We start from the raw sequence: 24,349 nt of genomic DNA, 5'->3' as shown, positions 1-24,349 counted from the left end.
AATGTAATATTTTTTCACTCAATTTCTGAACTACTTTATCCTCACAAGGGTCGTGGGGGGTGCTGGAGCCTATCCCAGCTAACTCCAGGGAGGCAGGTGACTCTGTGAATCGGTGGCCAGCCAATCACAGGGTACAAGGAGACAGACAACCCTTCACACTCACACCCTTATCAATTTGGAGTGTCCAATCAGCCTACCATGCATGTTTTTTGGAACGTAGGAGGAAACTGCAGTACCCAGAAAAAAACCCACACAGGTCCAGGGAGAACATGCCAACTCTGGTGGCCTGACCTGGATTTGATCACAGGACCTCAGAGCTGTGAGGCCAACGTGTTAACCATTCAACCGCCTAGCTGCAATACTATAAGACCCATGTATGAAAAATAATATGATTGGTGAACATGAGACAACTTGGAATGAACATGAGCCTTCAACAAATAGAACTTTTGCACATTAAAGCTTTAACTGAGAAACAAGAAATTATTTCAGATCGAAAAAATAAAAATAAAAAATCACACAAAAATGAAAAGATGACTTGCTGCCAACCCTTCCTAGTTGAAAAGTGACTGGATATTTTTACTGTCAGTAGCAATTAAACCTTATCACATCCTACCAAAACTCCCAGTTCAAATGGATGGGACATCTTTAGCAATTAATAACTGTGTTCCCATTAACTCTACTAATCTGAAAAAAAACCTATATTTTTCCGTGAAAAACTGGTAATAGACACACATAAAAATAAAAAAGGCAAAAATCAGTAGATTTCTTGTTTTTTTTTTAAAAATATTTTCATGTTAAAATATAACACATGAGCATTGGGTATAAGGTTCCCAATCATATGATTGCTTCCCATCAAATACGCCACTGGTTTTAGGTGCCCAGCCTTCAGTAAAAATCTCCTGGGAAGATTCCAGATGCTTTCTAGAAAAACAGCGTTTAAGTCACAACCATACTTAGCTAAAACCATTGAAAGGTGGGGGAACAATTATAATGAAAACAGACCAAATGGCACAGGAAGAGTTAACAGTGCACTCAGCCAATTAGCTTAGTTTATTTCACCTCCAGCAGGGTGTTGAATATGCACTAAGCAAAATACATGCAATCCACAATGTGGCTTTCTTTTTTGTCATGTAAAGCTATTAGCACAATGGCTTTGTCTTGCAAGGTCAATTATTCCTCTATTGCACCTCCTATTAAGAGGAATTTCAATTGACACTATCACTTATACAGTACGTAGCCTGCAGGTATGAGTACATTGAGGAAAGTCAGTGAAAGTGTCCTCCTAATTTTAATAAATGACGTCAGTAAAGCTGAAGCCAAATTTCACATCAGCTTGAATAATTGAACCAGTACATAAATCAAAATGAGTAAGAAAAGAACAAAGTACTGCTTAACTATTACTGCAAATTGAAAATAAATCACTATTGCATTAAAAAAAAACCTTCCGTTTGAGATTTTGATTGTCGGAAATGTTTCCAACATTGTCAAGACAATTCCGTTCATGGTGAAATTCTGATTAGCCTACTTTTGCCACCTGTAAGAAAAAAAATACAACGAAGAACATTCGTCCTCATTCGACTTGAAGCACAACTATGGAAATGATGTCATCAGCTGATAGATAAGCTCATATCTCGAGGCAGCGTGTTAATTCTTCAACATCTGGCAAGGGAGGGAATGTTTGAACAAACCTGATGAATTTCTAAACCCACGCACCCACGCTAATGGGCCCCCAGAGTGGATGCTGTGTTAAGGGGGGGGGGGGGGGGGGGGGTCGACAGCCAAGCAGATGTTCTCTGATTGTAGTTCGTCTTCTCTTGTGTTGACATATTCTCAAAGTGACAGTAAGAAAGAGAGAGAGAGAGAGAGAGAGAGAGAGAGAGAGAGAGAGAGAGAGAGAGAGAGAGAGAGAGAGAGAGAGAGAATGAAACTGCTGCCTGTGTGTATGTGTCTTTGATTGTGTCCGTGAGAGAGAGCAATAGATGGCAAATAAACTGACCATGGGATGTGTGTGTGTGTCAGAAAGAAGGAGAGAGAGAAATGGAGAAGAGAAAAATGAAAAAGGGAAGGAACGAGAGCAGAAAAGTTTGAGATTGAACAACAATTGTGTTCAGGTCAGCCTATGTGTGTGAAAAAGACACTTAAAGTAGTCCAGATAAAACTAAGTGTCCTCGGAAGAGGCACTCTGGAGAAAAAGAGAAAGGGGAAATGATCGAGGAGAGAATGAAAGAGTCAAGGTTTAGTAAGTGTGTGCCAAGAGAGAAGAAAAGACAAAAAGGGAGCAAGTGAGGGAAAGAGAGAGACGATATCATTAATTGACTAGTTTTTGTTGACTTTTAAATGGCCAACGATTCAGTGATCAAGTGAATTAAAGTAGTTCTTGTGTAAATAGTGTTCAAATTACCACTAGACTCAACGAATCAACTGAGTACAACATATTCATCAACATCTCATTGTAAAAAGGTGTTGCTTAGAATCAGGAGTGGACAAAACAAATTACATTTACTCTATTTATTGTAGATAAGTTATCTGTGATATCTTCTCGAGTAATGTGGTATAGAGGTCCTCTCGTCTGACTTTTGCGTGGGCAGGCACGGGCTCAATTCCCGTTGGTGGCGGTATGATTGAGAGTGCCGATGGTCATTTGTCCCTCTGTGTGATTTACGGCTGACTGGCGACCAGTCTAGGGTGTACTCTTCCTTTAATTTGACGACAGCTGGGTTAAGCTCCAATTAACTTCTTGAGTATTTTTTCCACCAGTAATTGTATATTTAAATAAATTTGCCTTGCAATGCAATTACTAAATTATGTTTAAAAACACTTTTGTGAGAAAATAATTAAAATAAAAAATAAATGAAAGAAGAGAGAGGAGGAAAAAAAAAGATACTTTTGCATCTTTGGTTTGCTTGACACCTTATAATGTCAAAAAATACATTTTACATTACTTCAATAATACAAAATCCCAGCTTCCAATGCTTCAAAACTGCACAAGCCGCGATAGCCAATCATAACAGACTAACGACAGTCGTAGCCGCTCAACACTTGAAAGTCTTCGCATTAACACCCAACCTTCAAACCAGGGTTTGAAGGACATGAATGAGTATGACTCCACCTACGTCTAAATATACGAAGATATACGGAAACATTTCAGGTGTGTAAAAAGCGGAAACAGCCATGGACTGAAGGAAACCGATGGTGGGAAGCTACATTTCCAATATGACTGAACATTGAGGAGACCACCAATCATTACTGTTTAACAAAGTCAATGTATGTTACAATACTAATATAACACAAGAAATGCCCTGGCAGCTACTAAAGGACTTTACCCTGCTAATTAGCATACCAAACATAGTAATTTACAACACACTACACAATCAATTTGTGCCAAAAACTGGGTACTGTTTCGAATGTGCTCGTATTTTAAGTGGCTACTATCTTATCGCTTTATTTATTTCCCATTTTAGCACTTTTTTAAAGTATTGTTTTACCCCAACCAACCCCCGAAACAGACACACAACCAAGTAAGTAACTTTAACTTTAAATATATTTCAATTGAAGAACATTTAACTTCTATTTTTAGCATTACTTCTACATCAGTACTTCCATTGTTTATTCATTTTCTGAAACAACTTATAAGGGGGTGCTGCAGCCTATCCCAGCCAACTATGGGCAGAAAGTAGGGGAACACCCTGAATTGGCTGCAATTGGTTATTTTTACTGAGATATTTTTTTATTAATGTCAAAGTACTTTTACTTGAATGAATATATATTCACCCAAGAGAAAACATGCAAAACAAACAAACAAACAACAAACAAAACAAACAAATTTTGACAACATTTTGCTCACATTTTCCCATTGACGGCGATAGATGCACTATTAATTTTCGCTTTACATTAAAACTGGATGTCATCAACGTCAGCCAAAGATTGAAATCTTAACATCACGGCACCACAGTATAAAACACAAATGTATCCCTTGATATTTTAAGAGAAAGAGTGGGGGAAAAATACACTACACAACGAAGCTATAGCTGCCTCTCTTGTAAGCATGTGTGTTAACCTGCATGAAAACACTGGCACTTGGGGGCAAGGGGATAAAAGAGTGTCGCATGAGGTCTAATCAAAAGCCATGCAAGCACAGCAACAATAGGGGAATCGTTTTTCTATATGTTGTCTGTTAAAAGCTGCATGATCAGAGGTGATTTGGACTGTAATGATGTGCGTTTTGCTTGGAAAAGAAGCCATGGCGGCCAGCCAGTTGCCGGGTGACGGCTTCAAACAAAGCCAGTTTATCGGCTGGAATTTATATTTATGAACACAGATCCTGACCCGCCAAAAAGCCATGAAAAAAATGATTGCATTATAAGGGATGGACAGTCGATTTCCTTGTTATTGTTTTTTAATCAATGACAGAGAGGTATTGTTAGAGGGGACAGGTAGGAGGAGGGCTGGATGCAAAAGAGAGGGGGATGGAAAAGCCAGGTGCAGGGCGACCTCATGCCAGGATAATGTATGGGGCCAGGGGTGTCCACCAAACCAATCGCGGGCCTTTCACACTGACAGCTTTTCAATGCCAGAATGGGACAATCGCCACAATAATTGCCTTTTAAAGCATTTTGGGGACGAGAACAACACAAACGACAATGTCGCTCCCGATTCCACGGCCCCGGATAGGCTTATTTGGTAATAAGAAAAATAAATCAATTACGTTGGCGGGTGGTGGTGTTAAAGTGCACACGAGTGTGATTGGCAGGTCCCCGCTTAATACATTGCACATTTTCCAGAGGCGGCTGTAACTAAGCTGCTTTGCTAAAACGTATCAAAGTCAAATATTTTCATCTGCATCTGCCCAGACACTCGATCCGTCCCCTGCTATGATGACCCGTGACACCTCTTTCCTCTTGATGGGCCTCACCGGGGGGATACGCAGAGAAACCCAAAACCTCCCCTTTGATGGGAAATCTTACTTATTACTCTGATAAACAATAGTGGGTCACGTCAAATGAGGAAATAGCCTCTCATGCCTTGTCAAATTATTATTTTGGGGTCTAAATTCAATTAATGAGGTATCTTAAAAAAATCTGAAGACCTGATTGGTTCGGAAGTGACCTGACATTTAAAAAACTGGAAAAAAAGTATTATACTTTTGGAAAAACATTGTGTGGCGGTGGAATTTTGGTACAAGTATGAGGTGCTGATGTACAAGAAAAGTTCTAAAACACAGAGAATAACAATCAAGAGGGGAAAAAACTGAAGAGGAAAATATTACATTTTGCCGAGAATAAAAACAGTCATCATTTTTCCCAGAGTCAAATTATACATAGAAAAAAAACTGCAGAAAAGTGACTGAGTCTTACTTAATAAAAAATAATGAAAAAAGTCATTAAATCACAAGAAGGGCCTTGATAAGACATACTTCTGTTAGAAAAACAAAATAGTCGATTCTAGTCATTAAAAATGTGTCCTTTTTCATACAAATTCAAACATTCAGATGTTTTAAATGTAAACTATATGTGTGACAATAATTGATAAATTAACAAGTAATCACTAATGAAATCCATGTTTACTGAAATCAAACTATTTTGAAATTAGATGAATAATTTTGAGATTTTGTTAACTACAAAGTACATCAGTTCCTTCCCGGTAAGGAATCTCCAATTTATTCATTCTTCAATGACAATAGACTGATCCCAATGTCAAAATAACACATTTGACAGTGTCAGCTTTTACTTTGAAAAACAGTAACTCTTCCCAGTTTTCTCACATCACACACCAAACCAACTAATGATAAATATTCCATGTTTTTTTATTTTATTTTATACAAAGAATCAAAAACAAGTCAACTGTTTAATCATTTTTTAAAACAATATTTTTTTCTAACTATCATTAACCTGTAAATCCCCATCCTTGTGTGGGTAATTTACAAAAATGTCACCTTTATTCCCTGAAAAAAAAATACTATCAGTGAATTTATTTCCATCTATAGATCTTATATTACATAAGAACAATAAGTGGCGAGGCTAATAACAGTTTAATACAGTGAAATGCTCCCATGCAGGCACTTTGTTTTCACTCTTGCCGGGTTTAAATTATGCATTAGCTCAGCCTTGTCTGTCAGCTGCATAAAACATGACGTTCTTCATACATTCACCATGAAGAAAGCTGATGCAAAATATCATATAAGACGCAACACCGTCAATTGGTTCCGACTCGGAACAACATCAAAGTTCATCTCATGGGAACAAAACGAAAGTTGACCTGCCGAGCAACTTCACACAGTTCTCCTTTAACTGTTTGCTTTTGAAAGAGTAGTCTGAGCGCTCCGCTGATCCCAGTCTTGGAATTAGCTTGTCTTTGGGTTGATTTTTTCCGTTTTACCTCAATAAGGTGAAATCTGGGGCAAGCACATTCTCTTCTGCTAGTCAGAATCAGAGGAGTGTAAAATTGCAACACCAGACAGCTGGGATAATAGCTCAGAAGGGGGCTAATGTCCCTTGCTATGTTCACAGGACATTTTTCTAATGACTGCATTACGAGGGGAAAATTATGAATTTCTGTTATTGTCAGTTTTATGAATGTAGCAATGACTATTCTGCTTTACAGGTGTATTTTGTAGACAGAGGGGAAAAGGCACCATTGGCTTTTATGTGTGGAACATCTTTGCTCGCTTTGGACAAAATTCATTGCCGCACACACATTTAAATTACATGGAGATTACCAAAGTCTGGTTTTGAACCCAAATTCGAGTGATAATACGTCTGCTTTTAGATCATCCCCTCCCTTACCCGCCCCCTGAAAATCCCAGAAACTCACCAGTTAACACTCCCACTGGCACCAAAATCTTAGCTTTACCCTTAACCGGGCCAACATTCTACGACAAGGAAAGTCCAAATTCGACATCCCAGACGATATTTTCACTCCAATCGCAGAAGGTCCTGCAAACACGACATTAGACAAAGTCGGGCAAAGTTTTTTGCACTTACAAAATATATTATTTGAACAGGTTTTGACACAGATTTCCAAAAGAGTGTCTGACCTTGACTAAACATATTAAATTACTTTTTTAAAAGCCTGCCAACTATGGGGTTAGTAGATCTCTCAATGGAAAGTCGGTAATTTGTAAAGCCCGTGTTATCGCAGAGATGTAAAAAGAAATGTCAGCAATAATCCCGGCTTGTTCTCAGTCATAGAACCTTGTGAAATCACCCTCCATAAGTATGTTTTCATGCCCTGGCAAGCCTGTAAACTAAAATCCGAGCACTTCATTAGGAACATATAGTGTTTTTTAGATTGTTTTGATGTGTCCAAGCAGCAGACGGACTATTGGCTAAGCATTGGAAAGAGCAGACAGACAGACAGTCCAAGCCGGTTTAGCCTTGTTTAAAATTATTAATCCACTTCTAATTCCAGCTGGCCCCCTGATGGTGTAGGCCCCTATCAAAAAAATCAGCGCCTCCATTGTGAAGCCTGGCAGAAGGGGGACTGGGCGTATTTTTTCTGCTCCAATCAGTTTCTAGAGGTTGGGCGATTAAAAAAAAAAAAGAATCCCAAAAAACACCCTCGCACAGCAGGGGGATAACGGAATCATTAATTCCCCATTAATTTCGGGGGGGCTGCGGGCCCCTAATGTTGACACGATGTAGTGCTTTAGACTTAAGGGAAAAGGGGAAGCGACAAGTGCTTTTGATGGCTGCAATAGTGTTAAGACATAACATTGATGAATCTAAATTGTGCAAAAATGTAAAATAATAGTAGAGTTTAGAGAAGGGGAGACCCCAAATATACAAGATGGATCATGTGATAATAGCAGTATATGTGCCTATTGTATGATATAAGGAATAAAAAAAATAACTAGACTAACTAAAACCAAGGTATCCACATTTGGATTCATGTATACAATGTTTCCCCATGCCTTCTGGCAGAGTAAACAAAAAGAACATATACTAAAAACAAAACCTTCCATAGTAAATGAAGTTGAGGAAGAAGAAAAAGTAAATACTCAAATAAAACACATGCAGCCACTTTGCTGTCGCTACTCTGCAAACACCAAGGAAAATCTAAGGCTACACTCACCTGAGGGCGTGATGCATAATTTGGAATTTTGTTGTTGTTAATTCCGAATTTTGGTGTAGAAGCTCATATTTCAAAAAACTTGTGACTCAATGTTTGAGCAGGATGAAGCCACAAAGTGACATTCATGAAAACAGCGAGACTTCTGACACAACATCACTTGTTGTAGTGTTTACAGAAGTAAATATGGTCTCTTCGGGGTATCTTTCCATCACACTTTTGTGGTAAATTTGAGGATTTAACCTGATAAATTTACATGGCATCAACATGGAAAAAATACAACCTTTTTGTGCATTGTTTGTTTTATCGAAGAGCAGGAAATCTAATTTATAGTTACATAGAAATGAGTTCATATTAGGTGATTTGATTATCACTACACTTCCACTACACTTGTTTATTTGGATGTTTCTCAAAGATGTGAGCTAAAACGACATGGATTGGATTGGAATGAAAGGACGCAGATGCAGAATTTTCTCGAGTAATCAAAATGACAAAACAAACTCTGCATTCTTTCATTCATTCATTTTCCAAACCGATTATCCACACAAATGTAGCAGAGGGTCCTGGAGCCGGACAAACATTTACTCTCACACTCATACCTAGGTGCAATTTTGAGTGTTTAACCAATCTATCTTTCATATTTTTGGGATGTGGGAGGAAACCTGAGCACTCGGAGAACACCCAACCAGGCTACGGGTAGAATGCAAACTCCACAAGTGAGGACCCACCTGGGATCGAACTCTTAACCCCCAGAACTGTGCTAACCACTCTATCATCAACCTGCCACAAACAAGGCACTTTGAAATACAGTCATTCAAAGGAGACAGATGGAAAAATACTGAAATTCACTCCTCGAAAAAACACAAAAACAATGGCAAAAAGCCAAAATAGCAAAGAAATTCAGTTGGCTTACCAATGTTCTCTTACACTTTCATAAACAGAACTTCTTGAACAAGAAGTCTTGTGCTGTGGAAGAATGCTGACTGATGATAACACTTGCACAAGACAACAGAGACAATGACTATTTATACACGCAGAATGTAAATGAACACAGGTGGAAAAAATGCTGATTAGGGATGACATGAGGAAAAACAAGTGCTCTAAAATAATAAGTGTATAACCTTCAAGACAAAGCACGGAATGATGTTACAACAAGACAAACCTCACCATGGTTTGACACCCAATCAAAATGTATTGTCAGTGCCTTTATAGTCGGTCCTCCAAAATTTACTCAATTGGACTTGAAGTTGAAATCCTATAACATCTCTATTCATTCATTCATTCATTTTCTGAATCGCTTTATTCTTTGCAGGGGTGCTGGAGCCTATCGCAGCTGACAAAATCCCTAAATGGATGGCCAGCCAATCGCAGGGCACGCACGAGAAGGCGGACAACCATTCCCTCTCACAATCATTTCTAGGGGCAATTTAGAGTGTCCAATCAGCCTACCAAGCATGTTTTTTTTAGAATGGTTGAGGAAACTGGAGCACCTAGAGAAAACCCACACAGGCCCAGGAAAACATTCAAACTCCACACAGGTGGACCGACCTGGATTTGAACCCATGACCCCACAGCTGTGAGGCCGACGTGCTAACCACTCTAGCCGTCTATCTTATATTATCTATTCTGTAATTATATATAGTATCTGGGGCACGGTGTTAGAGTGGTTAGAACGTTCACCTTAAAGTTCTGTTGTCGAGGGTTTAACCCCCTATGGGTTCCAACCTTTCTGTGTTGAGTTTGCATGTTTTTCCTGGCCCTGCGTGGGTTTTCTTCAGGTACTCTGGTTTCTTACCACATCCCAAAAACATGCATGGCAAGCTGGTTGAACACTCTAAATTGCTCATACTTATGAGTGTGAGTGTGGATGGTTGTCTGTCTCTTTGTGCTTGGTGAATGGCTGACAATAAATTCAGGGTGTCCCTCACCTACTGTCCATAGTCGGCTGATAAAGGCTCCAGCACCCCCTGACCATTTTGTTTTGGATATGCGAAATAGAAAAAGAATGTATGAATGCTCATATATCGCTCTCTACCACTCTCCCTACATTCTGCCATTATATAGACTGCTATTTTTACATTGCTATATTTGTCTCTCTTTCGTCTATGCTGCATGTGGCAAGTGAATTTCCCCCATGGGGGATGAATAAAGAACTATTGTATTCTATTCCATTCTATTCCATTCTTGCATTTTGTAGATTCAGTGTACATAAAATCATAAAACACAATACTAACAAAGACCTGAATTAAAAACAAAATTGTGTGTGATACCACAGCAGCATTTTCCGTTATTTCACATGTAAAATGAATAATAATGAAAACCCTGAATTTCTGTTTGGAAGAAATTAACCAGCTCCGATTCCACTATCTATTCTCGGACAACTTCTTTAACGAGTGCCTAAATGTGATTGAGTGTACACAATGCTAATGATCACAAGGGCGTTCCGGGCTGGTAACCTCGCATGTGGCTGGGGTGGGAATCGTCGAGGGGGGTTTTGGGGGCTGGAGGAGGGCGATGTCAAGTGTCCAAAGGGGACAAAGAAGTCGTTCTGCTCCAGCTATTCCGATGTAAACATCATACCAGCAGAAACATGGGATGCACGGGCAATCCAACAAGGCCACAGCTTTGAATTAAGGGGTACATAACCCCCCTCTTCCCCTCCATACTTTGGGGAGGAGTCCCTATCATCACCCCCTTTCATGAATGCACACATGTACATAACACGTACGCACACAATCATGAGCCCATTATAGCTGTCTAGGTTCCGAGTGACGGCCTTTCATAGCGTTCTGTCTTGAAGCCAAGTGGTTATCATGTATGCACCCGGCCATTAGGAAATGTCACACATATGCACACATGCTTGCTATTCAGGAAAGAATGTCCAATTAGAGCTGATCAATGGAAGAGAAGTAAAAAGTGTTTCAGGAAGAGACACACATTCAATGCTTTTTAATTTTTATCACATTGATTTGCTCACTCCTATTTCCGCCCTATCGCCATCTCTCAGCGCACCAGAAGATTGACGGGATCACAACAAAGGGAGATTGTGGTGTGCGTGTATATGTGTGAGGGGGGCTAATTAATTAATTCTTTATTTAGTTTAAAAGTTCCCCCCGGGTGGGGACGTGCTCCGCCAATGTTACAGCAGACGGAAAATTACAGAGCGGGAGACAGTGAGTGACACGTGAACGGAGGCAGAGTCGTGTGGGGGGGTTAAAGTCAGTAGGCATGGGGGTGTTGGGCGTGCCATCCAAACATGCCCATGCCCCCTTTTTAAAGCCATGGCAACATCGCCCACCCCCACCACATTCCATTTGAACAAAACCGTCATATTAATAATGCACACATATGTGTGTGATGGGGGATGTGTGTGGCTGCTGTGGGGAATTGGGGGGGTCCATTCAAAGTTCCAATTTTCCCAGAAACAATTCTCAAAATGGCAACAAATGACAGCCAATTTATCGCAGCGAGGGGGCCGAGTGTCCACTTCAATGGATGCAAACTGCTAAAATATCTTCCCTACACATAACCAGCTTTTGTCAAAAATGGTGTTCGCCCCCATATACTACAAAGCACCATCCAAACACCCACCCACCCACTCCCCCCAAACCAATAAGTAGGCCATGCAGAGAGTAGGCCACTAAAGACCAGGTCATTATTGATTTGACAAGCGAGTGAATAATTTATTTCTGGTGCAAGGCATCAGCTAGTTTGGAACGGTCAAGTCCAACCACACTCAGAATGACGTTATACCGTCTCGCGCCCGGATTGGGAACCTTGCGGCGCTAGTCGCTTTATGGGACCGCCTCTACCGGCTCGGCTCGGTGGTCACTGCTCCCAAATGGTTCCCCCATTCCCCCGCCCACCCTTCCAGATTTTGTATGATTTGCTCAGCCAAGTGCTGGTTAATTTACGATCATTTCCAGCTTCCCTGAAGCACTTGGCCAGCGGGACACAAGGACAGCTTTATGCACGGGTGTAATTCACACACTCATTGGCGCGGGACCCAGCAACTGCCTACCCGCACGGGAAGACTGATTTACACGCCGCCAGAAGAAGGAAGATGTCAGAAAACAGACACTTTTCAGAAGACGGGTCGTAATATGCCATTACCGAGTCTGTTTACTCAGTTGTGTTCTTTACAAGGGAGGAAAGTTTTCTTTAGTTTCAAACTGGTCAGTTGGTAAGGCTTCCATGTGTAGTCAGACGAATGAAATAAATACACATCAAAAGGGCTGTGCTCTAGTACAGTATGATTATTAATAACACTTTTGGGGTGCAGGATGAGTTTGTACTGAACCAAGCCAACTTGTTGATGTCGTCACTATATCTGCCTATAGCAGCCAAGTTATATGATTCTATGGATATTTTTGTGCTGTGACTTCTTCAAAGAGTCAAATAATCTTTAAATTCGAGTACAACAGTAAGTTATTTGCCCTCAAATACTTCTTTGATGCCATAATTTCTTCAGTTACCTGGGGAAGCTAGGGATAGATGGTACAAACCGAAATTCTGTGGCCCAAAAGAAGTCCTCCATTCTCACATTCCGTTGTTACATTCCGAATCATGCCTATGACTAAAATCTATTAACTACAGAGTATAAACTTACTTTCAAATGAAGATAAGCAGAAGAAATTTCAGTATATAGCTACTCATTTAGTACAGCGTACACATCCGATAAGTCACAGTTAGCCTATCCCAGTTCAAATGGATTGTAGGTTTATAGCCATTAATGGCAGCCAATAATTTATGAGCCTCAAAAAGAGGATTTAGGATATTTCTATGTTAGATAAAATATCTATAATCAATTGGACGATGATCAAAATAGTAGCCAATCAACGTGATAGTAGTAGATTAGTTGTGGATTAAAGGTGGAAACCTTACCTGAATTTGGAAATGATCGAGACCAATAGAGGGCCAAAACTTTTGCAAGTCGAATGTGAGATCAAAACGAGACTAAGACCATATAAATCTATTAAGAATAAAAACAATACATCTATTTTAAAATTCATGTCTGTATCTAGCTGAGCTCCGGCACCCCCGTGACTCTTGTAAGTGTTTCCCTTAAAATTGCATGCATTGAAGTTGACAAAAATCCCAACTGTGATAAGACCAAGACCACCAAAATGTAGTTCCCTAACAGGTTTTCAAACCAATAATTGTTTTGAGGGAGGCAACACTAGTAATGTTTTAACTGCTCATTTAAAGTACTGCAAAATAACTTTTTTTTTGCATTTTGTATGTATGTTTTAGCTTATTCAAGAACTAAATAGAGTTCAAGAACCAATCCCAGCAACCAAACTTGGTTACGTTTAATAAACAGTACAGGAAGTTTTAGCAAATAGATTGGAATTGTCGTCAATGGCAGCCAACAAGTACATTTTTTTAGTGAAGGATTAGTCACAAAATGTATTGTAAAACAAAAACTTGTTTGTACTTTTTACCACTTAAAATGCAGTCGTCTCATGTTATGTTTTGGTCATTGTCGGGTTAACTGTGAAGCAGCTGTGTTTCTTTCGTACTCGCTTCCTTTCTTCCCCTTCACTACACGTCCATGCTCACACGCAAACACACATTTGTACAGACACACACACACACACACACACACACACACACACACACACACACACACACACACACACACACACACACACACACACACACACAGACACTCAGGGCCAGAGGCAACTGCAAGTTTCCATTCATGCTTTTCATTATCGGGCCTTGTCGACGCTTTACACGGCCTCGTAAAGCGCTGAATAACGGCACTTTAAAATGCATCTTGACACTATTACGTAGCGAGGCCTTTCAGTGCCGCATAGAGGGCCCGAAAAACACCGCTGACATTGCGCTGTTTGTTTATTGCCTTAAACTGCTGGATGAAAAAATATTACGATGTAAAAATAGAGGGATCACAAATGAAGCAAAGGTTGTAAAAGGAATTGCGTAAATGTCGATTAAATGCTGTAACTTGACTTTAAGTGGCAAATGTGAACTTGTACTCAAACAGACTGTCATACCCTAACATCCACTTTAGTCTGCCCGACTCCACTACATTATACAGTTCTGTTTAAGTACAAACATTAAGATGTTATGGCTTTCAAAGTGTGGCTTATCGACAGATCATAAAATAAAATAAACAAATAAAACTAGATCAAGCCACATTGCTGTGTTGTTAATCGTAGTGATTTGTTTTTGTTTAAAGTGGTTTAATAAGGACAGGGGCAGGTGGAAATGCTATTTTATGTTCAATTAAATATAAGTGTGTTTAATAAATGACTGCATAAGACAGCATCGTATGAGTGGTTTAGATTATAAAACCAAATCAAAAAGAAAGAAAGAAAAATGGCTATTTTTGCATTGTAGAATATTGACATCCTTCATATCTAATGCTATTCTAAATTGATGATTATCCTCTTTGTTTTAATTAACTAATATTAAACATCTCGCACCACAGAGTGACTCAAATGGTGAACATATATTTGTCTTCTATTTTGGGTAATCCCATTAACTCCACCTGGGCTTTAATAAGATAGAAATAACTGCTGTGGAAAGGCAGATTAATATATGAAAACAAATGATGTGTTACAGGTCGTTAATCAGGTTTAAGGTATACAGCAGTTTAAAAAAGTAGTATTTTTTTTTTAAAATGTGGAATTAACATGACTTTTTACCTGTATAAAATGCACCCTCAATTTTTTATGCCTTTATTTTGGTTGGAAAATGCATAATTTCCACGAGAAATGACTAGCAATGTGAATCACAAAATTGTTTTGATATTATATTGTTTTGATGATAAGGTAATTGCCGCCATCACAGTCTGGCACAATTTGTTTTGATTCATGGGCCTTTGAAATTTTTAATAAACTAGAATGTGCATATTTAATACAGCCAGTTACAGTTTCACTAAATGCAATGGAAAATACAAAAAAGAAATTATATCAGATTTTTGCGGAAACATTTCAGACATTTGAATGAAAATATTATTTTATAGCAATACAGCCTATCTAAAAATGATGTGGATTGATCACTGTGATTGGACAGTTCCATAACCAATCAATATATCAATAATCCTAACTCACCATATCATTTTTTATACAAGGCTTACAACGAGGATTATCTCACAATATAAGAATTCTACATGGATAAAAAATGAAACTACTAACAGGAAAACCAAGCAAATTCTATGACAATCGGCCCAAAACTGGTTTACTTAATGACAGACTATGAGAATATTTCAGTGCATCATTTCCGTAATTATTTGCTATATTTTTACAAAACAAATATCTTCTTTTTGTTAGACACTTTTGCAATGGAAAGCATTAAGCATAAGCAACCTTTTGGTTGATTAACCATTTAAAAAGCCTTAAATAGCACTAAATAATTGACAGCAAAATAAAATTCTTTAAACTAAGCCTTCAATGGTCCCTAGGATCAAAACGACTGCAAAAAATAAAATATATTTTGTTGTATTAGTTTTTTTCAGGGGAAAAATATCATATTGCTCAAAATTCATGCACCAAATATGTTAGATTTGGCCACATAGGGTTAAAAAGTAACATTTTTTTCAAACAATACATTAATTCTAAGGTTTCAAAGGTTATTGATCCCTATCAATGTATGGTTACGCTGCTAAAAACCGAGCTAATACTACCAGAGTTGTCAGTGTGACACTCTGAAAGCACAATATTTGCCCTCTAGCTAAACGTACTGTCACAACGCATGCGCACAAGTATTTGCCGCTGCTGTATGCGGCACGAGGTCCCGTGACGGCGACAATGCGAGGTGGCAGCGCAGTCAAAACAAGCCCCGTTCTGGCAAAGTGGCGCTTGAAGAGGTTCTTTAGAACCGCTCCTTAATGTTGTAAAGTGATCTCCTCCACAATTGGGACACTCCAAGAGGCCATCCCTGACAAGACGACCAAAGCAAATTCCCTCCTCCCCCCGGGCCTTGTCAGCTTCCATCTCAAGCTCCTGGAACAGATCCGGCTAAACCATACCCAAAACATAAGGACAAGTAACCTCGGCAAAGAGACGCAAGTTATTTTGAAATAAAAAAAAAAAAGTCCATGATATAGAGCCACTTTTAATGTGCCTGTGTTGTTTTTTTTTTGTTTGCAACTGGGACGCGATCCGACACAGCGACCGGGCCAGTTTGCCCGGGGAACATCAGGCGAGGTTGACATGAAAAGACTGTGACTTTGCGAAAGGGGAGCCATGTGAATAAAGCAGTAGGGGCCCAAGGTTTAGAAAATGCCAGACAGTGCCAATGCAGAACACGACGGCAGCGGTAGAGCCCAGTTGGCCGCGGGACAATTTGGCCGCCGGCTCCAGCAGATTTAGCACTCACTTGCTTTTAAAAAAAATATAAATAAAAACCTCAAACTGCTTTTCTCTGTGGCACTACCCAACAAAAAAAAGTGTTGGCAAATTGATGCCCAACTTTACAGGCGTTAAAGAACGCTTGATCCAAATAAATGGTCGCCATCAAAAGGAAACTTCAGTACTAAGCGGATGAAAAGCCTCCATCCAAAGTGCCATAGAACTTTGGGCTCATCTCTAATGAAAAAAGGTGGCGGCGGTGTGCGAGGGAGGGGGCGTCTTTTCTTGGTTTCTTTCTTCCTCCTTTCTCTCTTCTTCTTCTTGGTCTTGTCTGTTGAAACATGTGGTCAGCTGTTATGCTTCCATGTGGTCAGATGATCAAAGCCAGAGGAGGGGGGTTGGCGGGGGGTAGCAGCGGTAATTGTCCCCCTGCCGAAGCTCTGCCCCTGCCCGGGATCAGGATCCCAGCAGGTGGGGCTGGGGTGGGCGGGGGCTTCCATGAGAACGGAGGGAGGAGAGGGTGGAGGAACGCAAGAGGCCCGGCCTGGTAGAAATAAAGACTTCCTAAGGCCTGCACGCTGACAACAGAGCCCCAAAGGGAGAGTAAAAAAAAAAAAAAAAATGAAGCCTACGCACACACTAAGGGGGTTTTCACTCGGGGAAGGGGGCCACCATTGGGGCCAACATTCGGGAGAGGGCGAGATGGAAAAGCATAAGAGAATAGGATTATAATATTTGCTCAGCGCAAAGAAGAACAATTGTGCGCCCATTTCACAGTATCTTTACAACTGACGCCTGTGTCGAATCAAAGAAGGGATTTTTCTTCTTTTTGGGTTTGTGGGGGGGGGGGGGGGGTTGTGAGGGTGAGGAGTGGGGGTCATTTCATGAAAAATGGATTCTGTTTGCTTCACCTACTAACCTCTATTTCTTCTGATTAGTAGAAACAAACTTTGTAGAAGCACAACAGGTTTTCTCACCCGATTGGCTGCCGTTAACATAAACAAAAGGAGAAAACACAACGGGGATGGTAGGGATGGGAAAGGGGGAGGGGCTTCTTTAGCATACCTTCACTTCTCAATGTTTACCTGAGACTCAGAGGGAGCCGCAAAAGCTCACAGGTTGGACTACTATGCATTTACGTGGGAGCCCCTACAAAACACAACTCACCCCTGTCCGTCATCTTGATTGCCTCAAAAACCGAGTACCCCCCCCCCCCCCCTCCACCAACCTAAAACACCCCCACTTTTCTACTCACATCCTCGACCAGATGGCTTTTTTTTTGTTTGTAACTGCTTCTCTCTTCTTGCACCTCTGGTCTACCAAACTAAATCCCTACGATAGCTGGGTGAAGCTAAGTGGGTTTTTTTTTTTTTGGAAGGGGGGTAAGCTGGACAAATGGCTGGAGGTAGCAGAGCAAATAAAATGGATTAAGACGAGGCTTTTCACAGATACTTTAAAACTTGGCGGCAACCCAGTACATTTTTGCGTTTATAGGAAAATGAAATTCAGACAGCGGAAAAATGTTTACTATGCCGTCTTGCGTTGTTATTAAATAAAGCTACAAAAAGCTTTTATTTTGTTACACAAATCTACTTATAAATCTTAAAATTCTACATATCAAATCGTAAAAATATACAAATGAGCAAAATGATATAAAAAGGAAAATCTAACGTCACCTCCTGGCTCTATCCAGCCAAAGGTTAAATTCTTTACTCCCCGCTGTCACCCGTCATTAAGTTGCTTAGCAACCCGCTGCAAGCTATAATTAGTTAAGCAAAAATCAAGATTTCCATTTTGTTAACACAAAAAACACTTTTTTGAAAAGTGTCACATGTTCTTTGAGAGCCTCTCAAAGGCGTGTGATGAGATTTCTTTTTTTTTTAAGCACTTTGACTGTCACCGCTGAGTGAAATGTGCAGCTGTTATAACATATTTAAGTCATAAAAACCACAAGATGGCAAGCAAAGCATCAACCTGTGAGCATCCTTCAAGTATTATTAACAGGGTCGCTGCCACCTCTTTTTTCATTACTTCTGCCATCTTTGCAGGACAAGAATCCTAATTGGCACTGACTTTAGTTTGAAAATATAATATAAAAACACTGTACTGGAATCTACAGCAATGATATCTACTTCATCTTCTAAATGTGGAAAAAACCCTTTTCTAGCAAACCAAGCTGTATTCATTTTCAAAACTCATGTTATGTAACCTAAACCTTGAAACAAAATCACACAAAAGTAATAATGTACACTCAAATTACCATCTTTCCATGCACAACAATAATATTAATTAGCAATTAAAAAAAATATTAAAATTTCTATACCCTTTTAGTGTATTCATTTAACTCATTACAGCATTTTCCCAGTTTAAATAAAGTGGAAGTCTATCCCTTTCAATCAGAGGCATTGAGTGCAAATACTATAAAAAATAAAATACAATAAAATTCTACTTTGAGTGTTATTTCGACACATAACAGAATTCAAATCTATTTTGATTGATTCATTCATTCATTCAATTTCTGAACTGTTTATCCTCACCAGGGTCATGGAGGGTGCTGGAGCGTATCCCAGCTGACCGTGCAAGGGGGGTGGGGGTGTTAACAGACTCGTTGGCCAGCCGATCGCAGGGTACTAGGAGATGAACAACCATTTACACTCACTCATACCTATTGGCAATTTAGAGTGTCCAATCAGCCAACCCTGCATTCTTTTGGAATGTGGGAGGAAACTGGAGTACCCAGAGAAAACCCACACAAGCCAGGAGAGAACATGCAAACTCCACATAGGTGGACTAACCTGGATTAGAACCCAGGACCCCAGAAGTCTGATGCCAATACACTAACCAGTCGGCCGCCGTTCCTGTTTTGGTTTTAAAAAAAGAAATACATTTTGCTTGAATTAACTTTTTTTTAATCTATATATGTATAAAAAAATATATATTTTAAAATACAGCAGCAATACAATAATTGATCATGTTGAAGCTTTTTATTTGATTCATAAAGGATCAAGTTTGTGATGAATAATACCATACCAGCCAAAAAAGGGAGGCAATTATAATCACTAAACAACACATTGTCCAATCCATTTGAACTTGGTCAGTTCATATGGATTGGATGTCTATCACCGTCACAAGTATGGGCACCAATTAATTCATATTATCATTAGGAATAGCACTACCTTAATGCATTCGCTTTCACCTCCTCAAAGTAAGGTAGTCAAAACAAAGAGGAAACACGGCTTTGATTGCACACTTGTGTATACGTATGCAGAAACAACACTTGTGGAAAACACAATAAAAATAAATAAAAAAAATCAACAACTCTCACGAGTCCTTCAAAGGCTTTCGCCTGGGAGAGTGTATGAAGGATTTTAGGAAATCACACACGCGCTACTGGCATTGTGCATGTGAGGAAAGTGTTTTCGGCAGCTCTTGAACCCTTAGAGGGGTTTAACAAAGACGAGCACGGTTTTTTAAGCTTCCACCATGCTTGATGTTTCCGTATTCAAGGTGCTTTTCCTCTCACTTTATCTCACTGTCAATCAGTGGTAGAGGTAGAGGTGTGCTATTAAGCGCTTAGAACACTTTCTGGAAAACCCACGCCAAAAGTGACAATAACAAGCATGGGGTCTTAAAGAGTATTTATTATCAGGTTCTGAATAAAAGTTTTGAGACACTTTGTCGTCCTATTGAATGGTGAAGTATCTCAGATCTTTTGACCGCAAGTGTACTAATGAGCCAATACAGAAATTGTAACAGTTTTCTTTATCTCTTAATTCAAACCGAGCATCGAAAGTAGCATATTTTTATTCAGTATATAAAAGCTAAGAGTCTATGTGTTCTATGATCAAAGAATAAAAAGTGGCAGCTTGAATGAATGCAAACATTTTATGGTTAGATGAATTACATCTCATTCATTTTATGTTTAGGATAAAATCCAAATGTGACTTGTTTTTTTTTTTAATGTAAAACTACTTTCTTGCTCTTTTAACTGGCAGTTCTTTGCAATTTAGTATTAATTCGAAATAACATTTGAAAAAAATAACTGGATGATTGGTTGCAGTTTTTCATAATCTCTCATACTTTCACAAAATCTACCCTTTTTGTAATGTCTTTTTAAATGTTGAAAGGGTTTTTGTAGTTTTGTTATTCACCAATTTCATCACAAAAGGATGTTGTTGTATTTTGGAAACGATATTTCCAGATATTGCAAAAGGAGTACCAATTTCATTAGATTCAAATAGCTTCAATTTAATACGGTTTTATGCTACAAAGTACATGAAAATGGGTATTTAACACCTTGCTTTGTACTTTGTGCTTTTGCTTTGTAATTTCCCGAATGCGGGATGAATAAAAGTTCCAATCCATTACATTTCAACTAAAGCATAGAAACAATATTTTTGACACAACGACCCATTGTAAAGATAATGTTTTGCGTTTTAATTGATTCGATCGTATTATTGCCTTGAACAATGAATGATTCAATTTAGATCAATGTATTGAGACACCATTAGTTTAAAGATTTTCAATGAAAAAAATGGGCCCAGCAAATTTTTTTGGGTTAAAATCCATTTTGAAGGCGGCCCCTTGATTATTGTATGAAAATGAAACGACTCACAATGACTAACCAGGAGACAGGTTTTTTTTAGCTTGTATGGTTATTGCATTTGTTTTAGTAGCCCCTAACTTTCCAGGTCATCTGCCTTCAATCCCACCCAGGCAGGTATCACACGTAAATAACTGGTTCCTTTTGGTTCCCATTAATCCTCCCGCATTTCTCACACGTTATTTTGCAAAACAGACAAACTGGCCAATGAAGCATCTGCCAGGAGAGAAGTTCACTCGGTTTGGGTGTCCCAATGGAGGAGTGGTAAGAATACAAAGGCAGGGCCAAAGGGGAGTGTGACACCACTGTCTGTTGACTCTTTGGAGTATTTAATTAGCTGTAATCCAATTGAGGCACACGGCTTCCTGTTAAGAGAGGTGCAAAGGTTCGAAATAAAGAGCTTATGGTACTATTAAAGCCGACAGATATAGCCAACACCCTCCAAAGAAGATGAACCGCTGATCTCGCTGATGCGATGAACATCAGTGTACTGCCCAGGTGGAAGATGAACTACGATTTTACAAAGCAAGTGATTGATTTATGATTGTGATGCATTTCTGTATTTTCTCGCATTTATGCAACCACCTGCCAAAGGTGTCAGCTTGCTCTCGGCCTCAGAGGCATCCAGACAAACAGACACACCATCCTGGTGCAGAGCAATTTAATTATATTCAAGCACAGTCAGTTTGAAGGACACAGTTGGGCAACAGTTGGTTGATGCAGAAGGCAAAAAAAAAATTAAGATTTTTAAAACAAGCCCAAATGTAAAATGGCTGAGAACCATGGCGACAGACGCCCGAGTCAACGGTTTATGAAAGCCGAGTAGGGCATCTGGAAATTTTGAAACAGAGACCTTGCACTAATCATTGCATACCAACACTTTTAGAGCTAAAACCTCTTTAATGTTGCTTAGAAACAGATGTGTTGACTCAAAGTTGCTTGACAAGATTGCAGATTTAGTCAAAAACAGACAGTTGTTGCATTTAAAAATGAAATCTCGGTAACACATCATTGTTGTGTCCGTGACAAAAGATGTTAAAAAAAAAATTAAGCTTTAACGCCTAATGTCCGAGATAAGGAGTGGTGAGGACAAAGACGGGGGGAAAGGGAGTTCAACACCTCTGTCTGTTGACTGTGGAGTATTTAATTAGCAGTAATCCAATTGAGAGTACACGGCTTCCTGTTAAGAGAGGTGCAAAGATTTGAAATAAACGGCTTGCTGAACTATTAACGCCTACAGATATAGCCAACAGTCTGTAAGCAAGATAAAGCCGTCAACTCTCCGACACAATGAAGATTGTACCCAGGTGACTAAGTAAGCAAGAGCTGTGAGTCTAGAGTTTTAGCACGCTTTTCTCGATAAGTTAAAATACAAAGCCGACAAAAGCCTGGAATATAAATGTGAAACAGCTTGGATTTTGAAATTCAAACACTCAAACACATTTTTTTTAGAATTAGCCTCAATTTAAAGTAAGAAAGCCTTGATTAATGACTTTCTTCAGTACAAAGGAGTTTTGCTTTTCATTTTTTGGGCTAACTTAGGCTAATTGCCATGTTTATGTACAATAAATGAGTTTACCTTAATTGGTCAATTATTTGTCCTTCTACACGAGCCATAGCAATCGCACAGTATACTTTACAGTTCCATTGGGAAAATGTATATACACTGAGCTGCAAATCAAACTAGAACCAGAGGTATACACAAACCCTGAATAAAATAGCAGCTCCATTTTACAGGCCACAAAAAAAAACATATTAACCAAAGAGTGTGACAACTGTGTTCCCAAGGATACAAACATTCCTTTGCCCTTGTTCCCTGTTCTTATTGTCTCACACCTATCATTAAGCAAAATAATCATTTTCTGAAGCGAATGGGGATGGTGACAATAAAGGTCAAAGCACCTCATCAGCGCATCATTGTCGAACGTTGCTAAGCCCGAGAGTCAGTAAAGCTGCTGGAACTTCAGGCGATCTCTCCTCCTGTGGCCATCTGTGAGGCGCTTACATAGACATAAAGAATGACTTCCTTGATAGCAGGATCACTAAGACCACCGTGCCAGGTAAGCGCTGACCTGCTTTGAAAGTGACGTGAGTTTGGTGAGGAGGGAAGCCAAACTGCTGAGCCAGAAGGTTCCCAAGCTCAGCTAAGCTAAGAAGAAGATTGAGACATACAGCCAGGTGATGTTTTTTGACAGGTGAGGAGCGGAAAGCTGTCTGACATGGTTGGGGTAAGTAAGAGCTGTGTGCCATTGTACAGACGCAACATATCTGAGCTTGCAAACTCCACACAGAAAGGTTGCAACCCACCTGGGACCGTGAGGCCGGACCATGGACCACTCACTCAATGATAAGACAAAATAATAAAAATTATGGGTTTATGTGCACAGCACACAAGGTGTCTGTAACGCTCAATTAATTTTAAGCATCATAGATTTTATTCTTGGTAAGGTTTATGGGGAATTTGGAGGGTTTGTATAAAGCTTTTTCTGGACTACTAATGTAAATGTTCATCTTTGAGTCTTTTGCCAATTAATATTATCAGATTTTTGTATGTAGTCCCCAATGAAAGCAAATGAATATTTTGTAAATCATCTAAAAAATATGTTCATTAAAAACATTTGAATTTACTTTTAACACATTCATCCATTCATCTTCTGTACCACACGTCTTTGTAAAGGTTGCAGGGATTGCCAAAGCCTATCCCAACTGACTTTGGGTGAGGGCAGACTACACCCTGGACTGGTCGCCAGTCAGCCATAGAGCACACAGAGAGACAAACGACCATCCGGTCTCACAATCATCCCGCCACCAGCGACAATCGAGGCAAGGGAACCTCTACACTATGAGGTGTCACTTACAACACAGATTCAAGAATTTACAAAGTAGCTATGATCCAATTTAAGGTTTACAAAGCATGCTTATTAGTCCCACCAGGAACAAGCATCAAAAACAGTGTTGATTCCACAATAAAATCATTAGCATTTTGCATGTAGCAATTCTTGATTCTGCAGCTTGAAAGATGTTTTTTCCGTGGGTAGTAAAAAAAAAAAAAGAAAAGAAAAAAACTAAAAGGAAAGACTAATGCAGTAATGATGTAAGACTCCTGCTTTGAAATTATTTGCAATACAATATTAATGTAAAATATTGTGGTCATAAATTTATTAACATCAGTCATGCCTCGTTTATATGGGGATCACAACCCTCTGAGATAAGTGGGGAAAAAACAAGTAGGATTGACCCCCCTTAAAAATATAAAAAGATTGAGGTAATGTTTTTATTTACATGTATTTCATGTATTTATAAAGACTGTAAACTTTTCTCATCACTACTTCAAATTGACAGTCAGTGCAAGTATCTG

At 39.3% G+C, this 24,349-nt stretch overlaps 1 protein-coding gene across 3 annotated transcripts in view; it reads right to left on the bottom strand.

The window, feature by feature from the left end:
• Positions 1-1,954: 1,954 nt before the first annotated feature.
• The window catches only part of LOC144207107 (uncharacterized), a 66,115-nt gene continuing 43,720 nt past the window's right edge, over positions 1,955-24,349 (bottom strand). For 2 of the 3 annotated variants that reach the window (XM_077732352.1, XM_077732354.1), the window contains one exon: positions 6,039-6,932. The gene's annotated coding sequence lies outside the window, so the exon portion shown is untranslated. Of the gene's footprint in view, positions 2,183-6,038; positions 6,933-24,349 lie in introns of those variants that run through there. The other variant, XM_077732356.1, reaches the window with a different exon arrangement.

The sequence above is a fragment of the Stigmatopora nigra genome, chromosome 14, assembly GCF_051989575.1.
Source record: "Stigmatopora nigra isolate UIUO_SnigA chromosome 14, RoL_Snig_1.1, whole genome shotgun sequence".
Lineage (NCBI taxonomy): Eukaryota > Metazoa > Chordata > Actinopteri > Syngnathiformes > Syngnathidae > Stigmatopora > Stigmatopora nigra.
This window is presented reverse-complemented; position numbering and strand designations above follow the sequence as displayed.